The sequence below is a fragment of the Falco punctatus genome, assembly GCF_963210335.1.
Source record: "Falco punctatus genome assembly, chromosome: 4".
NCBI lineage: Eukaryota > Metazoa > Chordata > Aves > Falconiformes > Falconidae > Falco > Falco punctatus.
The window spans coordinates 87,834,165-87,850,650 of NC_137583.1; the positions used below are offsets into that span (position 1 = coordinate 87,834,165).

Here is a 16,486-nt window from a genome sequence, read left to right on the forward strand (position 1 = left end):
GGATTTTCCTTCACGTGCTGTGGGGGAAGGATTCTGTCACTGCTGTGTGCTTTGAATGTGAAAATTTAATCTTTTTTGTGTGTCTTTCCAATCCAAAGTGTGATCTTCCACTATTTTATTTTATATACTTGATAGAAGGGCAGAGAAATTGAAACAGTGCATGGGAAAAACACTGCTAATTTAATGAAGCCTCAGTAGTTAAATCTGGAGAAACATTTATACTGCTTTAAGGAAAAAAGCAACCACAGTGTCCAGTTCTTTAAAAGCTGTGTACATTAATAGGAAATCAAAATGGTAACTATTGGATCTTTTGACATAGCTTGTACTATATGCTAGTGAGAGTTAGTGGTTCTTTTCTGCTGCATGGACCTTGCTGCCTCTCCCCCAAAGCCTGTTTCCATTGCCAAGAAAATCACATCTGGGAACAAGAATCTGGCTCATTTTATAATTGCAAATTAATTCTATATTACAACAGAGTCTCAGAGGAAAACAGGCAGAGACTCAAACAGGAAGAAAATAATTAGTTCAGAATCGTTCCTCGAATTGGAACAGTGGTTGAACCCAAGCAATGCTTAGGCCAGAGTGGAAGTCACAAGCTGGTGAGCAGCTAGCTGACGCTGCTTAATTACTATGAGTTCTGGGATTTTTGCATTCAGGAACAACTGGGAGAGTGTGCATTTCCAAGCGGTATAAGAGTTACAGCAAAGAGCTGAAAAAAGATGTCAAAGACCAGCTGGAGCAAAAAAAAGGCTGAGAGGGCTGCCGTCACTTTCCAGATACCAAAGGTGAAGGCCAAAGCAGGAGAAGAGCTACTGAAGTGCAAGGAAAAAGATGGTCAAGAACACAAAAAAACAATCCTAGGACTTCTTCCAAAGAGGACAACCCAACCACAAACAGGGTAGGAGCAAATGTCCCCTGGTGCATTGGTAAGGAGCGGTGAGGAAATCCTGCGTGTGCTCTCTACATCTCTGCAGAGTCCATGCAGAGGGAACCACAAGCCCGTCTTTCCCCTCTCATGTCCCCCATCCAAAGGAGCGTGACTGGCGTAAATGCCCATTGCACAGTCTGGCTGTCCAGATGGATGGAGAGGGACTCCCAGCAGCTGTGCCCCGTGCATGGACACAAAGGGCAGGGACAGCCCCCTAAGCCTGCTGGGCACAGGGGCTGCCTCGCGGCCGGAAACCCAAAGCCCTTCCTCCGAGGGGTGCTGGGTGGGGGATGGCGTGGCGCCTGGGGAGTGCATGTCACCCCCGTGTCACAGTGCCATCACCTGGCAATGCAGCAGTCACAGTGGCCCGGGCCTCGTCCTGTGTCCCCCGGGCAGAGCTGGCCTGGCACCGGCCTGAAGACACCCGAGAGGAAGGCCTGGAGGGGCCGGTGGGATTCCCCGGGGGCTGAGGGAGGAAGGCTGGGGGACACTGGATATGAAGTTGCTGGAGCTTCTGCGCTTCAAGGGCAGCTGTGACGAGGCTATGTTCCAAGTTCATCTGATGGATGGAAACCTTGCTTGAGCCTTCAGGGAGCAGACACAAGCCCCTCAGGAGATGAGAAGAACCACCAGCACCTGGAGGTGCTCAAGGCTATCAGGCTTTTTCAGCTGGGCAGCCATGGCACCACCAAGGGAATGCTTTCTTGAGGAGCGCTGCAGAGCTCACCGGCTTCATCCCTGTGGAGCCAGGAGCAGTGGCCGTGAGTTATGGGATGCAGAGATATTGCCAGGGGTCCCAGAGCTTTGGAGCAGCCACTGGTGCCCTGCCAGGCACAGGAAGGATTCTTGTCCCCCCAGGTCGATCAGGCCAGGGGTGTTTGGTCACTCTTGGGAGCCCCTGAGGTGGCTCCGGGCTGAGGGAGAAGAGGGCTGGGGCGTCTCCCGGGAGGCGTGCCCAGCCCGTGGGACGAGGAGGCCGGTCTCGCTCACGTGCTCAGGGAACAGCCGATCGCCAGCGCTGCCTGGGGTCAGGAAGGAATTTTCCCCCGGGGCACATTGGCACTGGCCCCCGGGGGTTTTTTGCCTTCCTCTGCAGCACTGAGCGCGACCACTTGTCAGGGCTCCTGCGGTCCCTTGGGCCAGGTCACCGCCTGCTGCTGGTGCCCCACGAAGGTGGCCTCGTGCCCCGCATCCGGGGGGAGGAAGCTTTTGAGGCTGCCAGGGGGCCCCCAGCGTGGCCCCCGCGGGTTGCTGCTTTTTCCTCGGTAGCACTGAGCACAGCCCCCGGCCAGGGCTCCTCGGGGCCCTTTCGGCCAGGTTCTTGCCCGCTGCCCTCGCACCCCCGAGGCACCCCGGTGCCCTGGCGCTCTGGCTCTCTTGCCCATCGCAAGCCTTGGCAGGAGCCAGCTCTGCAAAACCATCTCATTGTCGTTTTTCAACCTGTGGTGAATGCCGGGAACAGAAGGCTCTCCTTGTCATAATGTTTATGGTTGGCCACTTTGGAGACAAGACCACTAGGCCACGGCCGTCTGCTCTGAGGGAGTACTGCTGTTCTCAGGATATTGAGGCTTAGCTGTTTTTCCTAAGGAAAACAGCTCAGGCGTTTCTAAAAATGAGTACAAGTGGGATAAAAAAATCCATGGGGAAACGAGCAGGTATTGCTCACTTCACAAGGCTTTGCAGCCATTCCATCGAGGAGCTCATGCTGCTTCAGACCGAGTGCCTGATCTCAGCCTCCCCAGGGTCAGAGATGCGGGGGTTTTGCCATCCTGTGGAAACCCAGTGAAACTGGATGGACACAGAACCCCTTTGCAAACCGCCCGCCACACCTGCTCTTTGCAAATTTGCCTGGATGGTCAAACGATCTTGAGGCGATGCAAAGCTCTACCCCCCCCAGGAGGGACGTGCCTCCTGCCCACAAGGTGACAGAGGCAATGCCCAGGCTGGGACGCGACTGCCCATTCAATCCCTTCTGCTGGGGCAGGGCTGGGAAGAAATGTCAGCAGAGATTTCCTCAGCCCGTGCTGGTAGGGAAAGGAGGTAGGAAGAAAATGACGAGAGAAGAGAATATTGAAGCTGGAGGGGACGTACAACAATCATTGAGTCCAGCTGCCTGGTCGCTTCCCAGCGCTGACCAAAAGTTGAAGCATGGTTATTAAGGGCACTGTCCAAATGCATCTGAAACGGTCGTGACAGGCATGGGGCATCGACCACCTCGCCAGGAAGCCTGTCCCAGGGATTGACCACTTTGAAGTGTGAGGAAAAAGATGATCAAGAAACAAGCCAAGTTTTGTACGTCTGTTCCTTTCCCAAGTCCCCACAAGCAGGGCAGGAACAAATGTCCCTTGGTGCATCGGTAAGGAGTGGTGAGAAAATCCTGCGCCCGGGCGGCTGCGTCACCCCTGGTCACCCCCGTGTCATAGTGCCGTCACCTGGCAACGCAGCAGTCACAGTGGCCCGGGGGAGTATAAAAGGGGCCTCGTCCTGTGTCCCCCGGGCAGAGCTGGCCTGGCACCGGCCTGAAGACACCCGAGAGGAAGGCCTGGAGGGGCCGGTGGGATTCCCCGGGGGCTGAGGGAGGAAGGCTGGGGGACACTGGATATGAAGTTGCTGGAGCTTCTGCGCTTCAAGGGCAGCTGTGACGAGGCTATGTTCCAAGTTCATCTGATGGATGGAAACCTTGCTTGAGCCTTCAGGGAGCAGACACAAGCCCCTCAGGAGATGAGAAGAACCACCAGCACCTGGAGGTGCTCAAGGCTATCAGGCTTTTTCAGCTGGGCAGCCATGGCACCACCAAGGGAATGCTTTCTTGAGGAGCGCTGCAGAGCTCACCGGCTTCATCCCTGTGGAGCCAGGAGCAGTGGCCGTGAGTTATGGGATGCAGAGATATTGCCAGGGGTCCCAGAGCTTTGGAGCAGCCACTGGTGCCCTGCCAGGCACAGGAAGGATTCTTGTCCCCCCAGGTCGATCAGGCCAGGGGTGTTTGGTCACTCTTGGGAGCCCCTGAGGTGGCTCCGGGCTGAGGGAGAAGAGGGCTGGGGCGTCTCCCGGGAGGCGTGCCCAGCCCGTGGGACGAGGAGGCCGGTCTCGCTCACGTGCTCAGGGAACAGCCGATCGCCAGCGCTGCCTGGGGTCAGGAAGGAATTTTCCCCCGGGGCACATTGGCACTGGCCCCCGGGGGTTTTTTGCCTTCCTCTGCAGCACTGAGCGCGACCACTTGTCAGGGCTCCTGCGGTCCCTTGGGCCAGGTCACCGCCTGCTGCTGGTGCCCCACGAAGGTGGCCTCTCGTGCCCTGCAGCTGGGGGGAGGAAGGCTTTTTTTCCCCCGCGGTGGGCGAGCAAGAGTCCCTGCCCGGGGTTTTTTGCCTGCCTCTGCAGCACTGCGCAGGGCCCCTGGCCAGGGCTCCTTTGGGCCATTCTGGCCAGGTGCCTGCTGCTGGTGCCCCACGAAGGTGGCCTCGTGCCCCGCATCCGGGGGGAGGAAGCTTTTGAGGCTGCCAGGGGGCCCCCAGCGTGGCCCCCGCGGGTTGCTGCTTTTCCTCGGTAGCACTGAGCACAGCCCCTGGCCAGGGCTCCTCGGGGCCCTTTCGGCCAGGTTCTTGCCCGCTGCCCTCGCACCCCCGAGGCACCCCCGTGCCCTGGCGCTCTGGCTCTCTTGCCCATCGCAAGCCTTGGCAGGAGCCAGCTCTGCAAAACCATCTCATTGTCGTTTTTCAACCTGTGGTGAATGCCGGGAACAGAAGGCTCTCCTTGTCATAATGTTTATGGTTGGCCACTTTGGAGACAAGACCACTAGGCCACGGCCGTCTGCTCTGAGGGAGTACTGCTGTTCTCAGGATATTGAGGCTTAGCTGTTTTTCCTAAGGAAAACAGCTCAGGCGTTTCTAAAAATGAGTACAAGTGGAATAAAAAAATCCATGGGGAAACGAGCAGGTATTGCTCACTTCACAAGGCTTTGCAGCCATTCCATCGAGGAGCTCATGCTGCTTCAGACCGAGTGCCTGATCTCAGCCTCCCCAGGGTCAGAGATGCGGGGGTTTTGCCATCCTGTGGAAACCCAGTGAAACTGGATGGACACAGAACCCCTTTGCAAACCGCCCGCCACACCTGCTCTTTGCAAATTTGCCTGGATGGTCAAACGATCTTGAGGCGATGCAAAGCTCTACCCCCCCCAGGAGGGACATGCCTCCTGCCCACAAGGTGACAGAGGCAATGCCCAGGCTGGGACGCGACTGCCCATTCAATCCCTTCTGCTGGGGCAGGGCTGGGAAGAAATGTCAGCAGAGATTTCCTCAGCCCGTGCTGGTAGGGAAAGGAGGTAGGAAGAAAATGACGAGAGAAGAGAATATTGAAGCTGGAGGGGACGTACAACAATCGTTGAGTCCAGCTGCCTGGTCGCTTCCCAGCGCTGACCAAAAGTTGAAGCATGGTTATTAAGGGCACTGTCCAAATGCATCTGAAACGGTTGTGACAGGCATGGGGCATCGACCACCTCGCCAGGAAGCCTGTCCCAGGGATTGACCACTTTGAAGTGTGAGGAAAAAGATGATCAAGAAACAAGCCAAGTTTTGTACGTCTGTTCCTTTCCCAAGTCCCCACAAGCAGGGCAGGAACAAATGTCCCTTGGTGCATCGGTAAGGAGTGGTGAGAAAATCCTGCGCCTGGGCGGCTGCGTCACCCCTGGTCACCCCCGTGTCACAGTGCCGTCACCTGGCAACGCAGCAGTCACAGTGGCCCGGGGGAGTATAAAAGGGGCCTCGTCCTGTGTCCCCCGGGCAGAGCTGGCCTGGCACCGGCCTGAAGACACCCGAGAGGAAGGCCTGGAGGGGCCGGTGGGATTCCCCGGGGGCTGAGGGAGGAAGGCTGGGGGACACTGGATATGAAGTTGCTGGAGCTTCTGCGCTTCAAGGGCAGCTGTGACGAGGCTATGTTCCAAGTTCATCTGATGGATGGAAACCTTGCTTGAGCCTTCAGGGAGCAGACACAAGCCCCTCAGGAGATGAGAAGAACCACCAGCACCTGGAGGTGCTCAAGGCTATCAGGCTTTTTCAGCTGGGCAGCCATGGCACCACCAAGGGAATGCTTTCTTGAGGAGCGCTGCAGAGCTCACCGGCTTCATCCCTGTGGAGCCAGGAGCAGTGGCCGTGAGTTATGGGATGCAGAGATATTGCCAGGGGTCCCAGAGCTTTGGAGCAGCCACTGGTGCCCTGCCAGGCACAGGAAGGATTCTTGTCCCCCCAGGTCGATCAGGCCAGGGGTGTTTGGTCACTCTTGGGAGCCCCTGAGGTGGCTCCGGGCTGAGGGAGAAGAGGGCTGGGGCGTCTCCCGGGAGGCGTGCCCAGCCCGTGGGACGAGGAGGCCGGTCTCGCTCACGTGCTCAGGGAACAGCCGATCGCCAGCGCTGCCTGGGGTCAGGAAGGAATTTTCCCCCGGGGCACATTGGCACTGGCCCCCGGGGGTTTTTTGCCTTCCTCTGCAGCACTGAGCGCGACCACTTGTCAGGGCTCCTGCGGTCCCTTGGGCCAGGTCACCGCCTGCTGCTGGTGCCCCACGAAGGTGGCCTCGTGCCCCGCATCCGGGGGGAGGAAGCTTTTGAGGCTGCCAGGGGGCCCCCAGCGTGGCCCCCGCGGGTTGCTGCTTTTCCTCGGTAGCACTGAGCACAGCCCCCGGCCAGGGCTCCTCGGGGCCCTTTCGGCCAGGTTCTTGCCCGCTGCCCTCGCACCCCCGAGGCACCCCGGTGCCCTGGCGCTCTGGCTCTCTTGCCCATCGCAAGCCTTGGCAGGAGCCAGCTCTGCAAAACCATCTCATTGTCGTTTTTCAACCTGTGGTGAATGCCGGGAACAGAAGGCTCTCCTTGTCATAATGTTTATGGTTGGCCACTTTGGAGACAAGACCACTAGGCCACGGCCGTCTGCTCTGAGGGAGTACTGCTGTTCTCAGGATATTGAGGCTTAGCTGTTTTTCCTAAGGAAAACAGCTCAGGCGTTTCTAAAAATGAGTACAAGTGGGATAAAAAAATCCATGGGGAAACGAGCAGGTATTGCTCACTTCACAAGGCTTTGCAGCCATTCCATCGAGGAGCTCATGCTGCTTCAGACCGAGTGCCTGATCTCAGCCTCCCCAGGGTCAGAGATGCGGGGGTTTTGCCATCCTGTGGAAACCCAGTGAAACTGGATGGACACAGAACCCCTTTGCAAACCGCCCGCCACACCTGCTCTTTGCAAATTTGCCTGGATGGTCAAACGATCTTGAGGCGATGCAAAGCTCTACCCCCCCCAGGAGGGACGTGCCTCCTGCCCACAAGGTGACAGAGGCAATGCCCAGGCTGGGACGCGACTGCCCATTCAATCCCTTCTGCTGGGGCAGGGCTGGGAAGAAATGTCAGCAGAGATTTCCTCAGCCCGTGCTGGTAGGGAAAGGAGGTAGGAAGAAAATGACGAGAGAAGAGAATATTGAAGCTGGAGGGGACGTACAACAATCATTGAGTCCAGCTGCCTGGTCGCTTCCCAGCGCTGACCAAAAGTTGAAGCATGGTTATTAAGGGCACTGTCCAAATGCATCTGAAACGGTCGTGACAGGCATGGGGCATCGACCACCTCGCCAGGAAGCCTGTCCCAGGGATTGACCACTTTGAAGTGTGAGGAAAAAGATGATCAAGAAACAAGCCAAGTTTTGTACGTCTGTTCCTTTCCCAAGTCCCCACAAGCAGGGCAGGAACAAATGTCCCTTGGTGCATCGGTAAGGAGTGGTGAGAAAATCCTGCGCCCGGGCGGCTGCGTCACCCCTGGTCACCCCCGTGTCACAGTGCCGTCACCTGGCAACGCAGCAGTCACAGTGGCCCGGGGGAGTATAAAAGGGGCCTCGTCCTGTGTCCCCCGGGCAGAGCTGGCCTGGCACCGGCCTGAAGACACCCGAGAGGAAGGCCTGGAGGGGCCGGTGGGATTCCCCGGGGGCTGAGGGAGGAAGGCTGGGGGACACTGGATATGAAGTTGCTGGAGCTTCTGCGCTTCAAGGGCAGCTGTGACGAGGCTATGTTCCAAGTTCATCTGATGGATGGAAACCTTGCTTGAGCCTTCAGGGAGCAGACACAAGCCCCTCAGGAGATGAGAAGAACCACCAGCACCTGGAGGTGCTCAAGGCTATCAGGCTTTTTCAGCTGGGCAGCCATGGCACCACCAAGGGAATGCTTTCTTGAGGAGCGCTGCAGAGCTCACTGGCTTCATCCCTGTGGAGCCAGGAGCAGTGGCTGTGAGTTATGGGATGCAGAGATATTGCCAGGGGTCCCAGAGCTTTGGAGCAGCCACTGGTGCCCTGCCAGGCACAGGAAGGATTCTTGTCCCCCCAGGTCGATCAGGCCAGGGGTGTTTGGTCACTCTTGGGAGCCCCTGAGGTGGCTCCGGGCTGAGGGAGAAGAGGGCTGGGGCGTCTCCCGGGAGGCGTGCCCAGCCCGTGGGACGAGGAGGCCGGTCTCGCTCACGTGCTCAGGGAACAGCCGATCGCCAGCGCTGCCTGGGGTCAGGAAGGAATTTTCCCCCGGGGCACATTGGCACTGGCCCCCGGGGGTTTTTTGCCTTCCTCTGCAGCACTGAGCGCGACCACTTGTCAGGGCTCCTGCGGTCCCTTGGGCCAGGTCACCGCCTGCTGCTGGTGCCCCACGAAGGTGGCCTCTCGTGCCCTGCAGCTGGGGGGAGGAAGGCTTTTTTTCCCCCGCGGTGGGCGAGCAAGAGTCCCTGCCCGGGGTTTTTTGCCTGCCTCTGCAGCACCGCGCAGGGCCCCTGGCCAGGGCTCCTTTGGGCCATTCTGGCCAGGTGCCTGCTGCTGGTGCCCCACGAAGGTGGCCTCGTGCCCCGCATCCGGGGGGAGGAAGCTTTTGAGGCTGCCAGGGGGCCCCCAGCGTGGCCCCCGCGGGTTGCTGCTTTTCCTCGGTAGCACTGAGCACAGCCCCTGGCCAGGGCTCCTCGGGGCCCTTTCGGCCAGGTTCTTGCCCGCTGCCCTCGCACCCCCGAGGCACCCCCGTGCCCTGGCGCTCTGGCTCTCTTGCCCATCGCAAGCCTTGGCAGGAGCCAGCTCTGCAAAACCATCTCATTGTCGTTTTTCAACCTGTGGTGAATGCCGGGAACAGAAGGCTCTCCTTGTCATAATGTTTATGGTTGGCCACTTTGGAGACAAGACCACTAGGCCACGGCCGTCTGCTCTGAGGGAGTACTGCTGTTCTCAGGATATTGAGGCTTAGCTGTTTTTCCTAAGGAAAACAGCTCAGGCGTTTCTAAAAATGAGTACAAGTGGGATAAAAAAATCCATGGGGAAACGAGCAGGTATTGCTCACTTCACAAGGCTTTGCAGCCATTCCATCGAGGAGCTCATGCTGCTTCAGACCGAGTGCCTGATCTCAGCCTCCCCAGGGTCAGAGATGCGGGGGTTTTGCCATCCTGTGGAAACCCAGTGAAACTGGATGGACACAGAACCCCTTTGCAAACTGCCCGCCACACCTGCTCTTTGCAAATTTGCCTGGATGGTCAAACGATCTTGAGGCGATGCAAAGCTCTACCCCCCCCAGGAGGGACGTGCCTCCTGCCCACAAGGTGACAGAGGCAATGCCCAGGCTGGGACGCGACTGCCCATTCAATCCCTTCTGCTGGGGCAGGGCTGGGAAGAAATGTCAGCAGAGATTTCCTCAGCCCGTGCTGGTAGGGAAAGGAGGTAGGAAGAAAATGACGAGAGAAGAGAATATTGAAGCTGGAGGGGACGTACAACAATCGTTGAGTCCAGCTGCCTGGTCGCTTCCCAGCGCTGACCAAAAGTTGAAGCATGGTTATTAAGGGCACTGTCCAAATGCATCTGAAACGGTCGTGACAGGCATGGGGCATCGACCACCTCGCCAGGAAGCCTGTCCCAGGGATTGACCACTTTGAAGTGTGAGGAAAAAGATGATCAAGAAACAAGCCAAGTTTTGTACGTCTGTTCCTTTCCCAAGTCCCCACAAGCAGGGCAGGAACAAATGTCCCTTGGTGCATCGGTAAGGAGTGGTGAGAAAATCCTGCGCCTGGGCGGCTGCGTCACCCCTGGTCACCCCCGTGTCACAGTGCCGTCACCTGGCAACGCAGCAGTCACAGTGGCCCGGGGGAGTATAAAAGGGGCCTCGTCCTGTGTCCCCCGGGCAGAGCTGGCCTGGCACCGGCCTGAAGACACCCGAGAGGAAGGCCTGGAGGGGCCGGTGGGATTCCCCGGGGGCTGAGGGAGGAAGGCTGGGGGACACTGGATATGAAGTTGCTGGAGCTTCTGCGCTTCAAGGGCAGCTGTGACGAGGCTATGTTCCAAGTTCATCTGATGGATGGAAACCTTGCTTGAGCCTTCAGGGAGCAGACACGAGCCCCTCAGGAGATGAGAAGAACCACCAGCACCTGGAGGTGCTCAAGGCTATCAGGCTTTTTCAGCTGGGCAGCCATGGCACCACCAAGGGGATGCTTTCTTGAGGAGCGCTGCAGAGCTCACCGGCTTCATCCCTGTGGAGCCAGGAGCAGTGGCCGTGAGTTATGGGATGCAGAGATATTGCCAGGGGTCCCAGAGCTTTGGAGCAGCCACTGGTGCCCTGCCAGGCACAGGAAGGATTCTTGTCCCCCCAGGTCGATCAGGCCAGGGGTGTTTGGTCACTCTTGGGAGCCCCTGAGGTGGCTCCGGGCTGAGGGAGAAGAGGGCTGGGGCGTCTCCCGGGAGGCGTGCCCAGCCCGTGGGACGAGGAGGCCGGTCTCGCTCACGTGCTCAGGGAACAGCCGATCGCCAGCGCTGCCTGGGGTCAGGAAGGAATTTTCCCCCGGGGCACATTGGCACTGGCCCCCGGGGGTTTTTTGCCTTCCTCTGCAGCACTGAGCGCGACCACTTGTCAGGGCTCCTGCGGTCCCTTGGGCCAGGTCACCGCCTGCTGCTGGTGCCCCACGAAGGTGGCCTCTCGTGCCCTGCAGCTGGGGGGAGGAAGGCTTTTTTTCCCCCACGGTGGGCGAGCAAGTGTCCCTGCCCGGGGTTTTTTGCCTGCCTCTGCAGCACCGCGCAGGGCCCCTGGCCAGGGCTCCTTTGGGCCATTCTGGCCAGGTGCCTGCTGCTGGTGCCCGACGAAGGTGGCCTCGTGCCCCGCATCCGGGGGGAGGAAGCTTTTGAGGCTGCCAGGAGGCCCCCAGCGTGGCCCCCGCGGGTTGCTGCTTTTCCTCGGTAGCACTGAGCACAGCCCCTGGCCAGGGCTCCTCGGGGCCCTTTCGGCCAGGTTCTTGCCCGCTGCCCTCGCACCCCCGAGGCACCCCCGTGCCCTGGCGCTCTGGCTCTCTTGCCCATCGCAAGCCTTGGCAGGAGCCAGCTCTGCAAAACCATCTCATTGTCGTTTTTCAACCTGTGGTGAATGCCGGGAACAGAAGGCTCTCCTTGTCATAATGTTTATGGTTGGCCACTTTGGAGACAAGACCACTAGGCCACGGCCGTCTGCTCTGAGGGAGTACTGCTGTTCTCAGGATATTGAGGCTTAGCTGTTTTTCCTAAGGAAAACAGCTCAGGCGTTTCTAAAAATGAGTACAAGTGGGATAAAAAAATCCATGGGGAAACGAGCAGGTATTGCTCACTTCACAAGGCTTTGCAGCCATTCCATCGAGGAGCTCATGCTGCTTCAGACCGAGTGCCTGATCTCAGCCTCCCCAGGGTCAGAGATGCGGGGGTTTTGCCATCCTGTGGAAACCCAGTGAAACTGGATGGACACAGAACCCCTTTGCAAACCGCCCGCCACACCTGCTCTTTGCAAATTTGCCTGGATGGTCAAACGATCTTGAGGCGATGCAAAGCTCTACCCCCCCCAGGAGGGACGTGCCTCCTGCCCACAAGGTGACAGAGGCAATGCCCAGGCTGGGACGCGACTGCCCATTCAATCCCTTCTGCTGGGGCAGGGCTGGGAAGAAATGTCAGCAGAGATTTCCTCAGCCCGTGCTGGTAGGGAAAGGAGGTAGGAAGAAAATGACGAGAGAAGAGAATATTGAAGCTGGAGGGGACGTACAACAATCGTTGAGTCCAGCTGCCTGGTCGCTTCCCAGCGCTGACCAAAAGTTGAAGCATGGTTATTAAGGGCACTGTCCAAATGCATCTGAAACGGTCGTGACAGGCATGGGGCATCGACCACCTCGCCAGGAAGCCTGTCCCAGGGATTGACCACTTTGAAGTGTGAGGAAAAAGATGATCAAGAAACAAGCCAAGTTTTGTACGTCTGTTCCTTTCCCAAGTCCCCACAAGCAGGGCAGGAACAAATGTCCCTTGGTGCATCGGTAAGGAGTGGTGAGAAAATCCTGCGCCCGGGCGGCTGCGTCACCCCTGGTCACCCCCGTGTCACAGTGCCGTCACCTGGCAACGCAGCAGTCACAGTGGCCCGGGGGAGTATAAAAGGGGCCTCGTCCTGTGTCCCCCGGGCAGAGCTGGCCTGGCACCGGCCTGAAGACACCCGAGAGGAAGGCCTGGAGGGGCCGGTGGGATTCCCCGGGGGCTGAGGGAGGAAGGCTGGGGGACACTGGATATGAAGTTGCTGGAGCTTCTGCGCTTCAAGGGCAGCTGTGACGAGGCTATGTTCCAAGTTCATCTGATGGATGGAAACCTTGCTTGAGCCTTCAGGGAGCAGACACGAGCCCCTCAGGAGATGAGAAGAACCACCAGCACCTGGAGGTGCTCAAGGCTATCAGGCTTTTTCAGCTGGGCAGCCATGGCACCACCAAGGGAATGCTTTCTTGAGGAGCGCTGCAGAGCTCACCGGCTTCATCCCTGTGGAGCCAGGAGCAGTGGCCGTGAGTTATGGGATGCAGAGATATTGCCAGGGGTCCCAGAGCTTTGGAGCAGCCACTGGTGCCCTGCCAGGCACAGGAAGGATTCTTGTCCCCCCAGGTCGATCAGGCCAGGGGTGTTTGGTCACTCTTGGGAGCCCCTGAGGTGGCTCCGGGCTGAGGGAGAAGAGGGCTGGGGCGTCTCCCGGGAGGTGTGCCCAGCCCGTGGGACGAGGAGGCCGGTCTCGCTCACGTGCTCAGGGAACAGCCGATCGCCAGCGCTGCCTGGGGTCAGGAAGGAATTTTCCCCCGGGGCACATTGGCACTGGCCCCCGGGGGTTTTTTGCCTTCCTCTGCAGCACTGAGCGCGACCACTTGTCAGGGCTCCTGCGGTCCCTTGGGCCAGGTCACCGCCTGCTGCTGGTGCCCCACGAAGGTGGCCTCTCGTGCCCTGCAGCTGGGGGGAGGAAGGCTTTTTTTCCCCCGCGGTGGGCGAGCAAGAGTCCCTGCCCGGGGTTTTTTGCCTGCCTCTGCAGCACCGCGCAGGGCCCCTGGCCAGGGCTCCTTTGGGCCATTCTGGCCAGGTGCCTGCTGCTGGTGCCCCACGAAGGTGGCCTCGTGCCCCGCATCCGGGGGGAGGAAGCTTTTGAGGCTGCCAGGGGGCCCCCAGCGTGGCCCCCGCGGGTTGCTGCTTTTCCTCGGTAGCACTGAGCACAGCCCCTGGCCAGGGCTCCTCGGGGCCCTTTCGGCCAGGTTCTTGCCCGCTGCCCTCGCACCCCCGAGGCACCCCCGTGCCCTGGCGCTCTGGCTCTCTTGCCCATCGCAAGCCTTGGCAGGAGCCAGCTCTGCAAAACCATCTCATTGTCGTTTTTCAACCTGTGGTGAATGCCGGGAACAGAAGGCTCTCCTTGTCATAATGTTTATGGTTGGCCACTTTGGAGACAAGACCACTAGGCCACGGCCGTCTGCTCTGAGGGAGTACTGCTGTTCTCAGGATATTGAGGCTTAGCTGTTTTTCCTAAGGAAAACAGCTCAGGCGTTTCTAAAAATGAGTACAAGTGGAATAAAAAAATCCATGGGGAAACGAGCAGGTATTGCTCACCTCACAAGGCTTTGCAGCCATTCCATCGAGGAGCTCATGCTGCTTCAGACCGAGTGCCTGATCTCAGCCTCCCCAGGGTCAGAGATGCGGGGGTTTTGCCATCCTGTGGAAACCCAGTGAAACTGGATGGACACAGAACCCCTTTGCAAACCGCCCGCCACACCTGCTCTTTGCAAATTTGCCTGGATGGTCAAACGATCTTGAGGCGATGCAAAGCTCTACCCCCCCCAGGAGGGACGTGCCTCCTGCCCACAAGGTGACAGAGGCAATGCCCAGGCTGGGACGCGACTGCCCATTCAATCCCTTCTGCTGGGGCAGGGCTGGGAAGAAATGTCAGCAGAGATTTCCTCAGCCCGTGCTGGTAGGGAAAGGAGGTAGGAAGAAAATGACGAGAGAAGAGAATATTGAAGCTGGAGGGGACGTACAACAATCATTGAGTCCAGCTGCCTGGTCGCTTCCCAGCGCTGACCAAAAGTTGAAGCATGGTTATTAAGGGCACTGTCCAAATGCATCTGAAACGGTCGTGACAGGCATGGGGCATCGACCACCTCGCCAGGAAGCCTGTCCCAGGGATTGACCACTTTGAAGTGTGAGGAAAAAGATGATCAAGAAACAAGCCAAGTTTTGTACGTCTGTTCCTTTCCCAAGTCCCCACAAGCAGGGCAGGAACAAATGTCCCTTGGTGCATCGGTAAGGAGTGGTGAGAAAATCCTGCGCCTGGGCGGCTGCGTCACCCCTGGTCACCCCCGTGTCACAGTGCCGTCACCTGGCAACGCAGCAGTCACAGTGGCCCGGGGGAGTATAAAAGGGGCCTCGTCCTGTGTCCCCCGGGCAGAGCTGGCCTGGCACCGGCCTGAAGACACCCGAGAGGAAGGCCTGGAGGGGCCGGTGGGATTCCCCGGGGGCTGAGGGAGGAAGGCTGGGGGACACTGGATATGAAGTTGCTGGAGCTTCTGCGCTTCAAGGGCAGCTGTGACGAGGCTATGTTCCAAGTTCATCTGATGGATGGAAACCTTGCTTGAGCCTTCAGGGAGCAGACACGAGCCCCTCAGGAGATGAGAAGAACCACCAGCACCTGGAGGTGCTCAAGGCTATCAGGCTTTTTCAGCTGGGCAGCCATGGCACCACCAAGGGGATGCTTTCTTGAGGAGCGCTGCAGAGCTCACCGGCTTCATCCCTGTGGAGCCAGGAGCAGTGGCCGTGAGTTATGGGATGCAGAGATATTGCCAGGGGTCCCAGAGCTTTGGAGCAGCCACTGGTGCCCTGCCAGGCACAGGAAGGATTCTTGTCCCCCCAGGTCGATCAGGCCAGGGGTGTTTGGTCACTCTTGGGAGCCCCTGAGGTGGCTCCGGGCTGAGGGAGAAGAGGGCTGGGGCGTCTCCCGGGAGGCGTGCCCAGCCCGTGGGACGAGGAGGCCGGTCTCGCTCACGTGCTCAGGGAACAGCCGATCGCCAGCGCTGCCTGGGGTCAGGAAGGAATTTTCCCCCGGGGCACATTGGCACTGGCCCCCGGGGGTTTTTTGCCTTCCTCTGCAGCACTGAGCGCGACCACTTGTCAGGGCTCCTGCGGTCCCTTGGGCCAGGTCACCGCCTGCTGCTGGTGCCCCACGAAGGTGGCCTCTCGTGCCCTGCAGCTGGGGGGAGGAAGGCTTTTTTTCCCCCACGGTGGGCGAGCAAGTGTCCCTGCCCGGGGTTTTTTGCCTGCCTCTGCAGCACCGCGCAGGGCCCCTGGCCAGGGCTCCTTTGGGCCATTCTGGCCAGGTGCCTGCTGCTGGTGCCCGACGAAGGTGGCCTCGTGCCCCGCATCCGGGGGGAGGAAGCTTTTGAGGCTGCCAGGAGGCCCCCAGCGTGGCCCCCGCGGGTTGCTGCTTTTCCTCGGTAGCACTGAGCACAGCCCCTGGCCAGGGCTCCTCGGGGCCCTTTCGGCCAGGTTCTTGCCCGCTGCCCTCGCACCCCCGAGGCACCCCCGTGCCCTGGCGCTCTGGCTCTCTTGCCCATCGCAAGCCTTGGCAGGAGCCAGCTCTGCAAAACCATCTCATTGTCGTTTTTCAACCTGTGGTGAATGCCGGGAACAGAAGGCTCTCCTTGTCATAATGTTTATGGTTGGCCACTTTGGAGACAAGACCACTAGGCCACGGCCGTCTGCTCTGAGGGAGTACTGCTGTTCTCAGGATATTGAGGCTTAGCTGTTTTTCCTAAGGAAAACAGCTCAGGCGTTTCTAAAAATGAGTACAAGTGGAATAAAAAAATCCATGGGGAAACGAGCAGGTATTGCTCACTTCACAAGGCTTTGCAGCCATTCCATCGAGGAGCTCATGCTGCTTCAGACCGAGTGCCTGATCTCAGCCTCCCCAGGGTCAGAGATGCGGGGGTTTTGCCATCCTGTGGAAACCCAGTGAAACTGGATGGACACAGAACCCCTTTGCAAACCGCCCGCCACACCTGCTCTTTGCAAATTTGCCTGGATGGTCAAACGATCTTGAGGCGATGCAAAGCTCTACCCCCCCCAGGAGGGACGTGCCTCCTGCCCACAAGGTGACAGAGGCAATGCCCAGGCTGGGACGCGACTGCCCATTCAATCCCTTCTGCTGGGGCAGGGCTGGGAAGAAATGTCAGCAGAGATTTCCTCAGCCCGTGCTGGTAGGGAAAGGAGGTAGGAAGAAAATGACGAGAGAAG

At 58.9% G+C, this 16,486-nt stretch overlaps 2 long non-coding RNA genes across 3 annotated transcripts; both read right to left on the reverse strand.

Annotated features, from left to right (window-relative positions):
* Positions 1-2,289: 2,289 nt before the first annotated feature.
* Positions 2,290-6,598, reverse strand: LOC308063319. Its single transcript, XR_013927917.1, has 3 exons — positions 5,421-6,598; positions 3,143-4,754; positions 2,290-2,476 (listed from the first exon to the last, which is right to left on the reverse strand). It is a non-coding gene; the product is annotated as an uncharacterized lncRNA (long non-coding RNA).
* Positions 6,599-6,671: 73 nt separating this feature from the next.
* LOC308063360 lies at positions 6,672-10,295 on the reverse strand. 2 transcript variants are annotated; one of them, XR_013927934.1, is made up of 4 exons: positions 10,268-10,295; positions 9,803-10,224; positions 7,525-9,136; positions 6,672-6,858 (listed from the first exon to the last, which is right to left on the reverse strand). It is a non-coding gene; the product is annotated as an uncharacterized lncRNA (long non-coding RNA). The 2 variants fall into 2 exon arrangements; XR_013927935.1 differs by having other exon boundaries at positions 9,803-10,288.
* Between the last annotated feature and the right edge of the window lie 6,191 nt (positions 10,296-16,486).